This window comes from Pteropus vampyrus, unplaced genomic scaffold (genome assembly GCF_000151845.1).
Source record: "Pteropus vampyrus isolate Shadow unplaced genomic scaffold, Pvam_2.0 Scaffold19, whole genome shotgun sequence".
Classification (NCBI taxonomy): domain Eukaryota; kingdom Metazoa; phylum Chordata; class Mammalia; order Chiroptera; family Pteropodidae; genus Pteropus; species Pteropus vampyrus.
The window spans coordinates 15,534,773-15,550,669 of record NW_011888800.1 but is presented as its reverse complement, the minus strand read 5'-3'; the positions used below and the strand labels follow the sequence as shown (position 1 = coordinate 15,550,669).

The 15,897-nt window shown below is 33.7% G+C and overlaps 1 protein-coding gene and 1 pseudogene across 9 annotated transcripts in view; both read left to right on the top strand.

Moving 5' to 3' along the window:
• FAM214A (family with sequence similarity 214 member A) overlaps positions 1-15,897 on the top strand; it is an 82,785-nt gene that overhangs the window by 28,498 nt on the left and 38,390 nt on the right. The gene's annotated exons all lie outside the window — the stretch shown is intronic.
• Positions 3,518-3,636, top strand: LOC111736436 (annotated as a pseudogene).

Genomic DNA, 15,897 nt, shown 5'->3' with positions numbered 1-15,897 from the left:
TGCATACACGATGAATGTAATTGTCTTGAAATATAAGAATTTCCAGAATTAAAATCTGGTGGTGTAATACTGAATTATTAAAACTCAAACTTCTAAGCCAAGTATTCAGAAAATGCTCTTTTATTTGTCATTTTAATAGGTGCACAAAATTTCAACTGACTACAGAATTTTCATTGCTTTCTGCAATCATAATTTTGTGTTATTTTTGGAAAGAGATTTAATCTGGGTTCCCATCCTGGCTTTCACATTTTCATCAAATGCTAAGATTTTGTGATTCCTACATAAACATATTATTTAGCTGCCCAATTTGTTGAAGATACAGTTTAGCTTATTAAGAATTAGAGAAAAGACAATCTCTTCTAAGTGTATTCCATTTTATCAGTCAGTGCATTCAGTAGTACTGCCCAAGAGGCTTCTGCATTGGGTCCAGAGACTATTTTGCAACTGAAAAAAGGGGTAGGAGAACCTTTTCAGAAATAAGTATCTTGGTTTTACATGATTGCATTGCATTGGTGTATTTGTTTTGGGTAATGCATACTTAGCATAAATCAAAAAATCTACACAGAAAAAGAACAGATGTCACTATGTTGGTGTTTCTCAGTTTGGTGTACTATCTCTTTTGAGAATCTGCTGAACTATCAGTCCCCTTTCTAGTGGAGAGAAATGCATCTGTGTATACATGCACATAATTTTGTGAAAAGTTTCCAGAGGTTCATAAGTTTTCTTAGGTTAAGAAATCTTGTTAAACATAACTTGATTTTAGTCAGAGAATAAAAGCACAGTAATTTTTTTAAAATGAGGCTTAGAACAGATTGGATAAGGACCTCAAGGATATGTATCAAGCAAAGTGTTAAGTAGTGAACATGGGGAGCTGTTTTGTAGCATCTAGGGAGATAGTAAAATGTTCCAACAGGTACTCCATATATTAGCACTCTTGCACATAGATTTGCTCTGGGGAGTACACCATATTCCTGAGTTAACCCTGTATTCTGGATGGCTTCTGATAGAGAACTTAGGACAAAAGGACCAGGCCTGGAAGGCAGTGTTCAGGTACCCAGGTCCTAAATGCCATCTCTAAGTTGTGGAGCGAGATTTGAGGAGACCTAGAAGATAACTCCTTTGGTCTTGGACTACCACCTAGAATGTCTTCCAGAAATCACTCTGCACTAGAGACGATAGGTCCACTGTTATGGATGTCACCTACTTCCACCTTCGAGAGAACTGAGCAGAATTGATCTTGCTGTCTGTGCTGAAGTTTCTCAACTCTTAATTAAAAACAACTCTCTGTTCCATCCACTTTTTATTTTTGCAGAAGTTTTAGGTTTCACACATACAAATACACTTAGTGGAAAATATGAATGTTGAGAGAGTACTTAGAACTAGGGACCATGCATGTGGTAGAGAGAAGGAGGTCGAAAGGACAGAGTGTATTTTTTGGGACCAGCCTATGTTGTAACCATATTCCCACGAGGTAAAAATGTAAGACTAAATTAGGTTAAGCTTGAGGATAATTTTGGAAAGTTATGTGCCAGTTATCTGGGATTAGTAAAGCTGGAACAAAACAAAATAGCACTAGAATAGTGGATTGTTGCTTTTTTAGCACAGACTTGTCTTCTGAGTATATAGCTAAATGTAGAATATGTGGTTTTGAGAGACAGGATTTTTTTGTTTCCTTTTGTCACAATGTTTTCTCAGCTTTTTGTCTCATGGTTCTTTCTGCAGAGTGTGTGGAGTGATAAGACCATGTAATCAGGAATATTCCCACAAAGGACAATGAAAAGGACAGTATTTCCAACTTGAGGATTTTTCAGGCCCTGAGACAATGATGAATTAGGTCTAATGGTTTATGTAGAGCACAGAAAAATGAAATCAAATAGGGTTAGTACAGGTAAGGAAATGAAAAAATCTGTTTAGCTCTAAATTTGTGCCCATGCATCCCTGATGGCATGGCTGAAAGCATAATTCTGGCAGCCTGAATTAGGCAAAACAAATGGATACTGGTAAATTTCCTCAATAACTCTGACTAGTTCTAACTCTTACATTTTAAATATCAAGTCCTCTGAGAGCTTTTCCTGATGTCTAAGACCGAGTTCCCACCTAAACATTCCCATAGCACCCTGATCTTATCCAATTATCATTTATCACATCACCATGGATTAGACTTATCTGTCTCCTCTCCATAATACTGTCTTCGACTTGAAGGCAGTACAGCAGCTTGTTGTCCCATTGCCTTCTGCAAGAGAGCTTAATTTCACTGACAGTTTTTCACATGTAGATAGTTCTCTTCACCCATTCTTATGTTATAGCCAGTCTTCAAATTTCTTAAAATTTAGTTCTCTTTCTAGGGCTTGGGTTGCCCTCAAGTCATCACATAAACAGCCAGTAGGCTGCTATGATGAATTTTCTCTATAATCCCTTAAAAGACTGTTGAGGCCTAGAAATTACAAAAATTAGTTTGGAAATTAAACTCAGAAAGTTCTCTCTCTCTCTCAATTTTGATAACTTAAATGTTTTTGTCCTGGGCTAGAGATTTGGTGATTACCTAATGCAATTTCATTATTTTAAAAACGAATATTTCCTTGTCCCATTTAAGAGAATTATACTGATAAATTAAAGGACACTAAAAACAAAACAATTTCAGTACAAAAGGGAGGACAGGAACTAGACCCCTCTTGACTAAACTAAGACCTGTTTTTTAGGAAGCAAAGAAAGGTCAGGAAAAGGTTTAGTGCATTGTTTTAGGCGATACATTTGTAGAATTTTATTTCCAACTTTGACTTTTTAAATTTGAAAAAATAGAAAAACAGTTAGTAATTAAAATATCAAATCCAAGAGTAGAATACAATAATAATTATCTGGAAAGGAGAATGGCAAGCTTTTATTGCTTGATGCATAACTAAGCTGAAATAGGAAGAAAATAACATATAATGGAATATTGACCATTCATTATTTCAACAAGTGTCAAGTGCTTGTTCATGCCAAGCCCTGTGCTAGGAAACAGGATCAACTTGTTTTCATGGAGCTTAATGGGTTAGAAAGAGGAGAAATGCAAATACTGATTTGTGCTAAGTTTTAGGAGGGAAAAACAGAAGTTGCAGTGAGCTTTCTAAGTACAGTAAAAAGCCGTGGAAGAGTGTAATGGACTAGATGAGATGGGCTAAAACTTATTCAAAAATGATGTGTTTAAGCTGAAATAGAAATCGTCATTATTTCATAATTTTTTAATCTGTAAAACTTTAAATCAAGTGGTAAAGTTAAAATTTTAACTCCATAAAAGTAAAAATTCTTTTAGTAAATGTAGTGAAAAAATTCCTATGCACAAGAGCAACAAAAAAATTAATTAATTTTGAATGAATTTAATAGAAATATTCAGGGCTTTTATTAAGAAAATTTTAAAATTTCAGAGAATGTTTTAAAAGTCTTCAATAAATGGTGATATTTGAACCTTTAAAATACAGTTTTTAAAAAGTTAGTTGAAGTGATTTTTGATTTACTAGCTATAATTTTGGGGAATCAAGTCTATGGCCATGCTACCCTGAACAAGACCGATCCCATCTGATCTCGGAAGCTAAGCAGGGTCTGGCCTGGTTAGTACTTGGATGGGAGACCACCTAGGAAGAACAGGTGCTGTAGGCGTAAAAAATAAAAAAATAAGAGATCGTAAGCTGACAAGTTCCTTGCAATCTGTGAGGTCAACCAAGGGTTGCCTTGCCTAAAAAAATAAATAAAAAATAATTTTGGAGAATCATTGAAGAATTAGTAAGGTATCTGAAGACCAGAAAGAAGTTGGAGTGTTCTCCTGATGCACAAAAGGATAAGTCATCTTCTTACCACAAAGGTTTTCCATGGCGTGGCTTTAAGAATATTGGCATAGTTGAAGAGAAGAATTAAAACAACTGAGGTGGGGCCAGGAGGCATGCCAGGAGGGGAGTGCTGGAAACAGGAGGAATTCTGGTGATTCAGTGGAATACAGAGGGTGGGATATCTTGAGGTGGCTCTAGGAGAAAATGAGTCGATCAGTTTAGCTGGAGCATTAGATGCATAGAGGAGAGTAATACGAGGCGAGGTGAAAAAAGGACCCTATCTACATTTTTTCACTCCTTCTCTCATGACTGTCCTTTATGTATCCAATGTTCTGGGCAAACTGGGAATGGTGAGGGATCAGGTATGGGCGGCTATTAATAGAAACAGTCAGACTTCACCAGTGATTGCTTATTGGGGACAAGAGAAAAGGAGGAGGCATAAAGATGATTCTAAGATTTTGAATCACGAAAGGCAAAAATAGCTGTGGTTGGGACAACTTTTGTACTCTGGTCAGCGCCCCATGATTATTTTAGGTTGTGGTGGCTAGATATACCAGGATCAGTCTGTGCTTGTGGCAAAAAGTGATGTTAACAATAAATGGGATCGTATATTTTATGACTCTAAAAATTGGCACGAGATATTATTCAGATTGCAAGGAGCCATCTAATTTCACATACTTTCATTTTACAAATGAGTTTGCTGAGGGTCACAGAGTTTAATTGACCTTTCTCAAGGTCTTGAGGCTAATTTATTATGAAAGCAGATTGGTACATTTATTCTCTGAACAGATGATTTTGGAATAATATAACAATAAATAATTGCTTGATCATAATAACTATATCAATTAAGTACAGTTGTGTGAATTGGCTGAACTAAAACCATTTTAATCTGGTTCTAGGAAATTTTCTGTACTTGGCTGACTGAAGTTAATGATAATGACCACAGAGTCATCTAATAAAACATTAATTAAAAACATATTAGCATTAAATCCCACTGCTCGATCATTATCTTTATCAAAAGATACTGCCTTTGGCAGAGTTACCATTTTAAAGGGGAAATAGAGGAATATGAAACTGCCTTTGAGGAAAATAAATTAGAGAGAAAAAAGTGTTGTTTCTGTTTTCACCCACCTATAGCAAGGTGATATTATTTCAATAGCCATTTACAATTAAATTGTAATTTTCCATTCTGAATAATTGATCTCCCCACATTTGTGCAGAGGTTAATGAATGAATCCACTTGAACAAGCAAATGGTTACAAGGAGTGGCATTGTCTGCCTTCTTCAAGTGGTTGAATCCCTAAAGGAACTAGTGGATATTCTTTCTCAGTGCTATTACATCATCTCATTTTCTTTTTTGGCAAGCTATCACTCTCATAGACTTCTGGTCCATTGCCCCCTTTTTTAGAGTTGGCAGTTTTCCACTTTTGTGGAATATGGTATCTATTCTGCCTATCATTGTTCTTTTAAATGACGGATTAGCTTCTCAGGCTGCTTGAGGTAGGAGCAGTGAGGAGGGAGGGGAAGAACCCCATAGAACTGTAGTTGGACTCTTGGTTCCTATTCACAGAGAGGCTAAAGTCAACTAGCTTTCAGCTTAGTACCTACCTTATGGTGATAGTTCCAGTGGCTGATCCTCAGACCTGTGCTAGTCTAACATCATCTTTTCATTTGTCAATAGCAAAGATGATAGACAGCCTTTCTCAAGAGGGACTGTTCTTTTTCTGTGATCATGCCTTCCAATTTTTTAATTAAATGCCTTTTCTTTTTTAAAAGATAGTAGATAGTACTTTATTTTCTAATTTTGCTTTTAAGAAGTGAAATATTAAAATTTTAGTAGTAAGCACCTTAGCAAGGAGCTTTAGAAAGTTTATTTTAACAAATTTTAGCAAGCAAGCAAGCAAGCAAACTTTAACGAGCTTATTTTAATTTTTTATACTGTCATCGATACAGATTATCTTTATGCATTATTTTAAAATAACAAACATAAAATTATGTTATAATTTAACCTAATAAACTTTATCATGAATTTTTCTAAATATTATTCAAGTATTTTAATGGCTGTAGTATATTTTACAATGTTGATATAATATCACTCAAACCATTTTCCATAGGCAATTAAAAATTTTTTTTAACTTTCCTTTTATTGTAGCTATAACATGGATTTTCAATAAGGTTTTAATTTTTATGCCTTTGAGTAAACATCCTCTCTAGAAAGATGAAACAGTCTTTTCTATGTGTTTACTTTTTTATTTCACTTTATTTGAGTAAATTATTTCCCTTTGCATTTAGTTTTTGAAATAGCAATAGTTTAACTAACATATAGAATAATAGAATTAGAAATACTTTGTCAACCATATATTATAGAAATATTTTCCTTCTATTCTTTATCTTTTAGGAATATTTAGATTTTATACATTTTAATCTGTTAATATTTTCCTTTCTGAGTATTTTTCTATTATTCCAAGCTGGGAAACTTCTCATTTTTCCATTGGTCAAATAAATACATATTGAATATTCTGCTAGTTTTCCCTGTTAAAATTTTATTTTAGATGTGACTCTTTATTAGTAAAGTATTTATTTTGATTTATGGTAAAGTGCTATTTTTTAAAGTGTGATACAGAGATCACCCACATCATTCCAATTTTTGTATATGTGCTGCTGGAGCGAGCACCAGAGATCACCCACATCAGAGGCTTAGAGCTTTCTTGTTAAACATGCAGACCACCTGAGTCAGACAGTGTCTCTGGGAGTCGGACCTGGGAATACAACTTTTCTACAAGCTTCTGAGATGATACTTGTATTAAGATCCTACTGCTGCTGTAAGAAATCATCACAACTTTTGGCTTAAAACAACACAAATTTATGGTGTCACAGTTCTGAAGGTCAGAGTTTAAAATGAGTCTAAAGGGCTGTCTTTCTTCTGGAGGCTCCAGGGAAAAGTCTGTCTCCTTGACTTTTTTTAGCTTCTAGAGGTCTCCTTATTTCTTGGCTCATGGCCCCTTCCTTTATCTTCAGAGCTAGCAGTATGCATCTTCTCTCCTCTCTGACTTCTTGCCTCTCTTTTATAAGGATTTGTGATTATGTTCATAAGGCCCACCAGGATAATCCAGGAAAAAAACCAATTTCAAGATCCTTAATTTAGTCACATCTGCAATGTTCCTTTTGAATGTAATGTTACATATTTTACAGATACCAGAGATTGAGACACGAGCATCTTTGGGAGGCTATTATTCTGTCTATCACAATACTTAAAAAATTATAATTTGAGAACCATTTGGTGTATGGTAGATACTCAATATTTTTCCCTCAGTTACTATGTATACTCAAACTGTTAAATATTCTGTTCTGTCTTAAAAAGCTTATATAAGATAGAGGCCTTAAAGTTTTACATATAATTAATTGTTTTGGGAGCTCTCCATTTTATTTCAGTAGTCTTTTAAGAACTATCTAGTAAAGTAAAAAGTTGGTAATCCTCCTCTAGTGTTTTTGTGTTTCCTACCCATGATTTTAAAAGCTGTTAAAGGCACATGTACCTTGCATGTGCCCTCTGGTTTGGAAGAATTTGATTTAAAAATTACAGAAGTAGTACATAGTGTTCGAAACATAATTTAAACAAAAACAATGTATAAATAGGGGAAACTGCCGATTCCTCCTTACTGCCTCCTGACCTCCTCCTGTGTTTACTTTCCCAGGGATAAACAGGTTCTACAGTTTTGTGCATGTATCTCCACTCTTTCTCCTACCCTCATATAAATATGCATTATATTGAATATCTTAAAACTTTTTAAAACTAAATGGAATTATATTCTATATATTATCCATAACTTGATCTTTTAAAGTTTTCATCATTCAAATTGTTTATTAGAGGGATTATATAAATCACATATATCAGGGCTTTTTTTTTGGTTATATAAACATAGCAAACCCATATACAAAATTCTAAATATCTAAATTCAGACGTTAGGCATGTATAACATAGGCTTGTTCAGCTAGAGATTTTCTGTATATTTTGGGGAAGGTTATATAACCTGTCTAGACTTTTTCTGGTACTTCTTTGATCTTTAACCAGAGAGAATTTGTAAAAATAATTGAGGTAAACTACATGAAAGTATTTATTACTCAGAAAAATGTAATAGAAACAAACATGCCATGTTGGCTTTAATGAGATTTAAAAGGATTGATTCTAAAAATGCTGGACCTGAAATATAAAAATCTGCATAAATTTAACATTGAGATGGACTTTAAGATACAGGTGAAGAAAAATCAATTTAGTAATGGAGCCTGGCTTGGTTTTAGGAACTCTGTCATGTATTTAGAAATGCTAACTTCAAGATAATACGTGAGAGAAGCGGGGGAGCGTGCACTAGCTTAAAGATTTTATAAAAAGTTGAAAGCCTCCCCATAATAAAATGGAGATGAGATTTGAATCTGTTCAGTCTCTCTTCAAGACTTTCCACAGCTGTTGAAAGGAAAAAAATTTTCGAAACCAGCTGAAACAAGTTTTTTTTTATTATAATGAACTTAGTACAATTTCCTTATTCTTATATCTCTCATACAACTATCAAACCAATACAGTTTTAAAAAGCTGAAGGCAAATAAAACTGTAGAAAGAGTAAACTTCATGATGTGTTATGAAGTCATTGGTCAAAATGTGAATACAGTACTTGGTATTATGGGTCAAGTCTTTTTGAATTGAGCATGCCTCTGATACAATGACTTGATATTTGCTTGTTGTTTAACCCTGTCAACTTTTCGGTACCCCAGGCCACAGTGACATTTTATACACAACACAAAAGCATCATCTGTGTTTTTGTTATTACAAATTAGTCCAGAGCTATTAAAATCATACTTTTTAAATACTAGCAAAATTATAAATGTAAGTCATAACTGTAAATATGAACATGACTGAAATTATAAGGCAATTCTCGATTATCGTTGGCTACCCAGATGGTCCAGAATAGATTGGTGCTTATTTTTGAGATTTTCAGTGCAATAAATCACAGGTTAAATTTAGAGAGAGGCGAGAGAGTGACCAGATCCTCAGTACATCCACAGATCCCAGTTTGAGAACCACTTCTACCTCAGCTGTGTATTATGAATGGATGGATATATGCAAATTCACAGCTATACCTGAAAACACCACTAAACATATGTTAAAGTGGGACTCTTGCTTTGCCAATATCACCACTATCTGTGTATGGCACCCCTTGCTTAATATCCTCATTTTTTCCCATTGCTTGGCCTTAAGCTTCCACTAGAGCTGTGGTTCTCAATCCTGGTTTCAAACTAGAATTACCTAGGAAGCTTTTAAAAGAATAGAATACCCAGTCTTGAATTGGTCCCTGAGTTTTATTTGTGTTTTGTTATTGTTGTTCTTTGGTTTAAAGCTCTCCAGAACTATTGGAAAGTTTTCATATAATAGTGCTTACTGTGTGCCAGACACTGTTCAACACAATATACTGTTACCTCATGAAGTAAGTGATGCTATGAGATAGGTATTGCCTTTATTTTTCAGGAAAGTTAAGTTTAGAGAAACCGAAAAGGTTTCCTTGGGCTACATAGTTATTAGCAGCAGAACCAGGATTCAAATTGTTAACCATGATCTTAGCCACGAAACTATAAATATACAGTCTTATTTCACCCTATTATTACAATATAGATTTACTTAGACCAATCATCATTAAACACTTTGATGAAAGTATTTTTACTTTGATTAGAAATATATAAGCATAAAGTATAAGTGTAGCTCATATAAACACCTGCAGCTATAGGTATCTCTTTTTTCCTTCAATTAAGAAGTTTGTTGGATAAATGATTTCATTCTCTAAGATTTCTTTTCAAAAGAGGCTAAAAAGCATTCAGTTAGTTAGCTCACTTTGTTTTCGGGTCTCTTCAAACATATTGCATTTAAATCAGTATCTGATAAAACTGATCATTTTAGGGTTACCATATTTGGTTGATGTTAACATGTACATTTCCTACATTTTAAATCTTTGAAATCAAATTATTTCTTATACTTGACGGCACATTGTAGTTTAATTGGAAGATTTTGTTTCTTTCTTAGTGAAAGATAAAGTAGTCATATGTCTTAAAAATGATGACATCTTATTTTTGATGAATTAACAATAGTAATTGTACATGGGATGACCATTCCATTTATAATCAGAGGTAAAACGGTGTGATGTATTATTATTATTGTTGTATATATTAAATGAGATAAAATATTCATCATAGTTTCTGGCACATAGCAAGATCTTAAGAAGTGACAGCTAGAGGTTACTATAACATTATAACTATTAGTGTTAAAATTGCAGGATGAACCAGAGAGCAGGAGGGGGGAGTAAGATAGGGGTAAAAAGGGTTAAATATGTGGTAATCAAAGGAAATCTAACTATGGGTGGTAAACACACAATGCATTATATATACGACATACTGTTGAATTGTACACTTGAAACGTATTGGATTTTGTTGAACAATGTCACCCCAATAATTTTTAATTAAAAAAAAAAAAAACAAACCTGTAGGATAGATCCACAACTACAGACCAGAGAGCTGTGTCCAGCAGTCTTTTATTCAGTGTAAATGAGAGAAATCAACTCTTTTTTCAGCTATTTTCGACAGATAAGTCCCTTTATAAACAGAAATCTGACATTAAATTGATATTTTCTAGACTGCTGTATTTACAGAATGTTGAAAGCTATCATTATATAATATACCATACTACTCATGAGGGACTCTTATTCTGGCATATTCTCAAAATATGGAATTTAATATAAGTATTCAATAGTCTAGTCCAAGGAAATTTTGTCTAAGAAACAAAGCACCAGAGGTTGTATGAGACATAAGATTATTATCAACAGACTTTGAGAATGTCAGTATTGTAAAAACTGTGCTTCCCACAGTAACTTAACAATTTTTTACTTGTAATAGAAGTCCAATAGCAATGTTACAGAAGGAATATTTCTTCCTTCTACCAGTAACTATCCTATTTCTTTCAGGCCCTGAAGACATCTAAGTATATTCATACTTATCAGGCATTAAAATGCTTAATATAAAACATTAACTCACTCTGTTAATTTAAGTTTTCACAAAAGGCCAGATTTTTGGTCCTGAGACAGTAGACTCATCTGAGCTTTGATACTTTTTTTTGCTTGAGAAGTTGTTTTCTTCTATAATTTTTTTTCCTTTATTATTGATGCTTCCTTGGGGAAACTTTTAAAGTACAATTTTAGGATAAGTAAATAGATTATTTTCATTATTGTTTTTATTTTTTAAATCTGCAAAAAGTAAAAAATAAAAATATTTTCTTACATTATATAGAAGGCAATTTTTTTAATTAATAAACTTAATTTTTTAGAGCAGTTTTATGTTCCTACCAAAACTGAACAAGAAGTCAGAGTTCTCATATATGCCCTGTCCTCACAGATGCACAGCCTCCCCCAATATTTATATCCTACATTACAGTGGTATATTTGTTACAATCGATGAACCTATATTGACACATCATTTCCACCAAAAGTTTATAGTTTACATTAGGGTTCACTCTTGGTGAATAAGTTTTTTTTTTTTTTCCCCCTAGTGTTTCATAGGAGGTAAATATTTTTTAATGTATGGATATTTTTAACTAAAAATAAATGATGTGCATTGAAAAACAGTATGTTCTTCATCAGTTCTTGTCTAGAGATTTTTTTTTTGTTTTTTAAAAGATTTGTTTGGTACATTCTAAATTAAGTAAAAGACGGCATTTCCTTGAGGGATTTATTTTACATATTTGTCCAATCAAAATGACCTTATAAACTTTCTCAACCTGATAAAGGACATCTATGAGAAATCTATACCCGATATCATACTTCATGGTGAAATATTAACTACTTTCTTTCTAAGGTCAGAAAGAAGGCATCCAGTCTAGCTACTTTTATACCACACTGTATACCTAGCCATTGCAATAAGCTAAGGAAAAAAAAAAATAAGTACAAAGACTGGAAAGAAAGAAGTAAAGCTATTTATAGTGACATGATTGTTTATATAGAAAATCCTAATATATTAGATACAGAAATGAATGAGCTAGCTTCTATCTTCAAGGAACTCACTGGTTATTAATGTTATATATATACTATATATAATATATAATATACAATAATATATAAATAAGAAATATCTGCCTGAGGGAGTGAAGGAGGTTTCACTTCTGCCTATTAAGTGATTTTTAAACTGGTTCTTAAAAAGTAAGAGTTTGGGTTTTAAATTGTAAATAATGGGAACCATTATGGAAAATTAAGCCAGCAAAATCATATTTTAAATAGAATTCCAACAAGGAAGATGAGAATGGATAAGAAAGGTAAGAGACAAGATGCAGGGAGACCAATCACAGAGCTATTTTAATTATCTGTGCAAGAAATGATGGCTTTAATAGTATTGGCAGGGATTATTACAGTGTGGAAAAAAGTGGCTAGATCTAGTTAGGAAGTACATTTTATAGGACTCAATTGCCAAGTTTTTGACTTGGGCAATTGAGCTTGGATAGTCTGCCGTGCAACTCTAGCCACCTTGAACATGTATGTAGGGAATTCAAGAGGAATAGCAAATTTGGGGTTGGAGGAACATGGGTGCATGGGTAGTAGGGGATAGTAAGATATAATGTTGGACTTAGTGAATTCTACATGTATTTGTTACTATTTTCTTTTTATTTTCCCTTTATTTCTCACTCTTTTCTCTCAATCTTCTCCCCCTGCCCACACCTTGACTTTATTAAGTAGCCATGCTGTAGAACAAAAAGTTTTCTTTTTCCTTTTGAGTAAGACTAATGTAATGATTCAGTGTTTGATATACCTCCTTTCTGATCATCACAACAATTATGCAAGGTGGTTGAATAGTTATTAGAATTGCTAGAGATTCATAGTACTAGTCACCATTTCTCCCTCTGAGTTCCAACTGGAATTATGTACACACATGATTGATAGTAGAATAGGAAATAAAGTATCACTTTATTAAACAGGGCATGCACCTCATAATCCCCCACGTGCAAGGCTTCTGGAAACCCATTTATGTCTGGTATTTTCACTCCCACTTTCATTAATTGAGAACATCTAGGCACGGGTTCCAGCATGCCTTATTCAGAAATCTGAAGCTAAGTGTAAGACTACTTCCTCTGAGTTTCAGGAAGGGGCAGGAAATACAGAGTGGAATTCCTGGCTTTTAGCTTTGGTGTACTAGTCATCTTGGGCTACCATAACAGAATACCATAGATTGGGTGACTTAATCAACAGAAATTCATTTTCTCACAGTTATGTAGCCTGGGAAGTCCAAGATCAGGATGCCAGCTGATTTGGTTTCTCGTAAGGTTTCTGTTCCTGGCCTGCAGACTGATGCCTTCTCCCTATGTGCTCACATAGCCCTTCTTCTGTGCCTGTGCCTGCAGAAAGAGATCTCTCTCTTCCTCTTCCTATAAAGCCACCAATTCTATTGGATTAGGACCCCATCCTAATGACTTTATTTAATCTTAATTTCCTTCTAAAAGCCCTATCTCCAAACAATAGTCACATTAGAGGTTAGGGCTTCAATATATGAATTTCAGGGGGACACAATTCAGTCCATAGCACTTGATAACCTCACTTCAGAGTAAAGGGGATGATTCAATGACTGTTACAATCACACCAGTCATTTAATTTCCAAATATTTAGAGATTTTCCAGTTATCTTTCTCTTGCTGACTTATAATTTCATTCCATTGTGGTTGGAGAACCATACTTCAGATGATTTAAATTCTTTTTTTTTTTTAATTTATTTTAATTAGTTTCAAGTATATAGTACATTGGTTAGACATCCATATAGTTCAGATGATTTAAATTCTTTTAAATTTATTGAGACTTGTTTTATGGCTCAGAATGTGGTCTGTCTTGGTTAACAGTTTGTGTGTACCTAGTAAAGGTGTATTCTATTTTTATTGAGTGGAGTGTGTTCTACAAATACTAATTAGGCCAAGTTGATGGTACTTTCCAAGTTTTTATATTCTTACTGATATTGTTACTTGTCCTATTGATTATTGAAAAAGGGAGTGCTGAAATCTCCAAATATAATTGTGGATTTGTCTGTTTCTCCTTACAATCCTATAAGTTGTTACGGTATACATTTTGAAGCCATTTTATTAGGCGTATTAATGTTTAGGGCTGTTATGTTCTCTTGATGAGTTGGCCTCATTATCACTTGCAATATTATTTGTTGTGGAGTCTATTTCATATGATATTAATGTAGCCACTCCAGCTTTCTTCGATTCAGGTTAGCATGGTATATCTTTCCAATATTTAACTTTCAGCCAATTCATGTCCTTATATTTAAAGTGTGTACCTTTTAGATAGTATATAGCTTTGTCTTGCTTTTTAATTCAATCTGATAATCTCTGCTTTTTTCACTAGAACATTCACATTAAAGATTATTGTTGACATGGTTGGGATTAAATGTACCAACTAATTATTTGTTTTCTATTTGTCCCTGGTCTTTGTTCCTGTTTCATTCTTTTTCTTTCTTTTGGATTAATTTTTTTAAAAATTCCATTATATCTTCTCTGTTAACTTATTAATTATAATTAGGTTTGTGAGTTTTTTTTGGTTTTGTTTTCATTTGCTTTTTACTGGTTATTTTAAGGTATATGATAATTATCTTTCACTTGTCACAGTTATTTTCAGGCATATTATACTACTTTGTGTCTAGTGTAAGAACCTTGTAATGACATACTTCTATTTTACCCTCTCTTGGCCTTTATACTATTGTTATCATGCATTTTACTTCTACAGTTATAAATCACACAATACATTGCTCTTATTTTTTCCTTAAATAGTCAATTCTATATGAAAGTGATTTAAAAACCAAGAATAAATATTTTATATTTGCCCACATGTTTATGATTTCCAGTGCTCTTTGTGTAGTTCCAGACTTCTAAATGTATCATTTTCCTTCTGAGAGAAGGACTTCCTTTAACATTCTTGGTAGTGCAGGTCTATTGGTCTTGACGTTTTTTCAGCTTTTCTGTGTCTAAAACAGCATTCTGCTTTTTTGTTTTGTTTTCTTAAGAATTCTAGGTTGACAAGTTTTTATCTTTCACTACTTCTCTATTTCTTCAGAGCTCTCTTTCTTTGTGTTACTGGTACTCTGCCCTGTGACTCCAGCCACCTTGACCTCCCATTCCCATAATTCTTTTATATTCATTTCAAGGAGACTGCTGGGTTCTGCCTGGCTTCCCCTTCCCTGCACTTCAGCCTGGAAACTTACTCCAGGCGGTAAGGTTGGGCAATTGTCGTGCTCACCTGTTTATTTCTCTCTCAGGAATCACTATCCTGTACTGTTGTCCAATGTCTGAAACCAGTTGTTGGCTTATTTTGTGTGGTTTAAGGTGTGTGGGTAAATCAGGTCCTTGTTACTCAGTGGTGACTGGAAATAGCTGACTGACTACCAAAATCAAACCGGTCAGGTTAGCTACTCCACCAGCCTAGTGGAAGAGTTCATAAAAATTCCTTAAATATATGCCCTGGTGGGGAGATAAGGCTTGTGGTAAAGTCCTGCTCTTTCTGTGTACAGAAGCCCAACCTGAGTAAAGGGAAGAAGTTCTTTTCTTTCCTAACATTTATTATTACCGTTTTATAAATGAAGAAATTCAGTAACATGCCTGAACTTGCCCAAGATTGAACTTACTAGGTCTTACTGCTGTCTTTGTGAAAATAGTAAAACTGAATTTTACAGTAGATGTTTTACTTATTGCAATTATGAAAGTTATTAAAAGTCAATTTTATTTTCAAATCTATACATGAATTTTACTTTTTACTTTTCTTTGTCCATCAGTTATGTTGTATATAATATCATTTCATTTCTGAAGATGAGAAGATTTTGTTTTTCATGGCATTCCTTGAATCAGATACATCATGAAGGAAATACCCCATGAAATCAAAATTTCTTAAATTATACTCTGGTCCTTTGTATGGAAACTTTACTAAGAATGTCTTCTGACTATACGGAGGTTTTGAAATACTTGTTGACTACACTGAGTTTACTATTTAAAGTTAAATAATAACTGAAATCTAATCTGATAATTCCTGCCACAG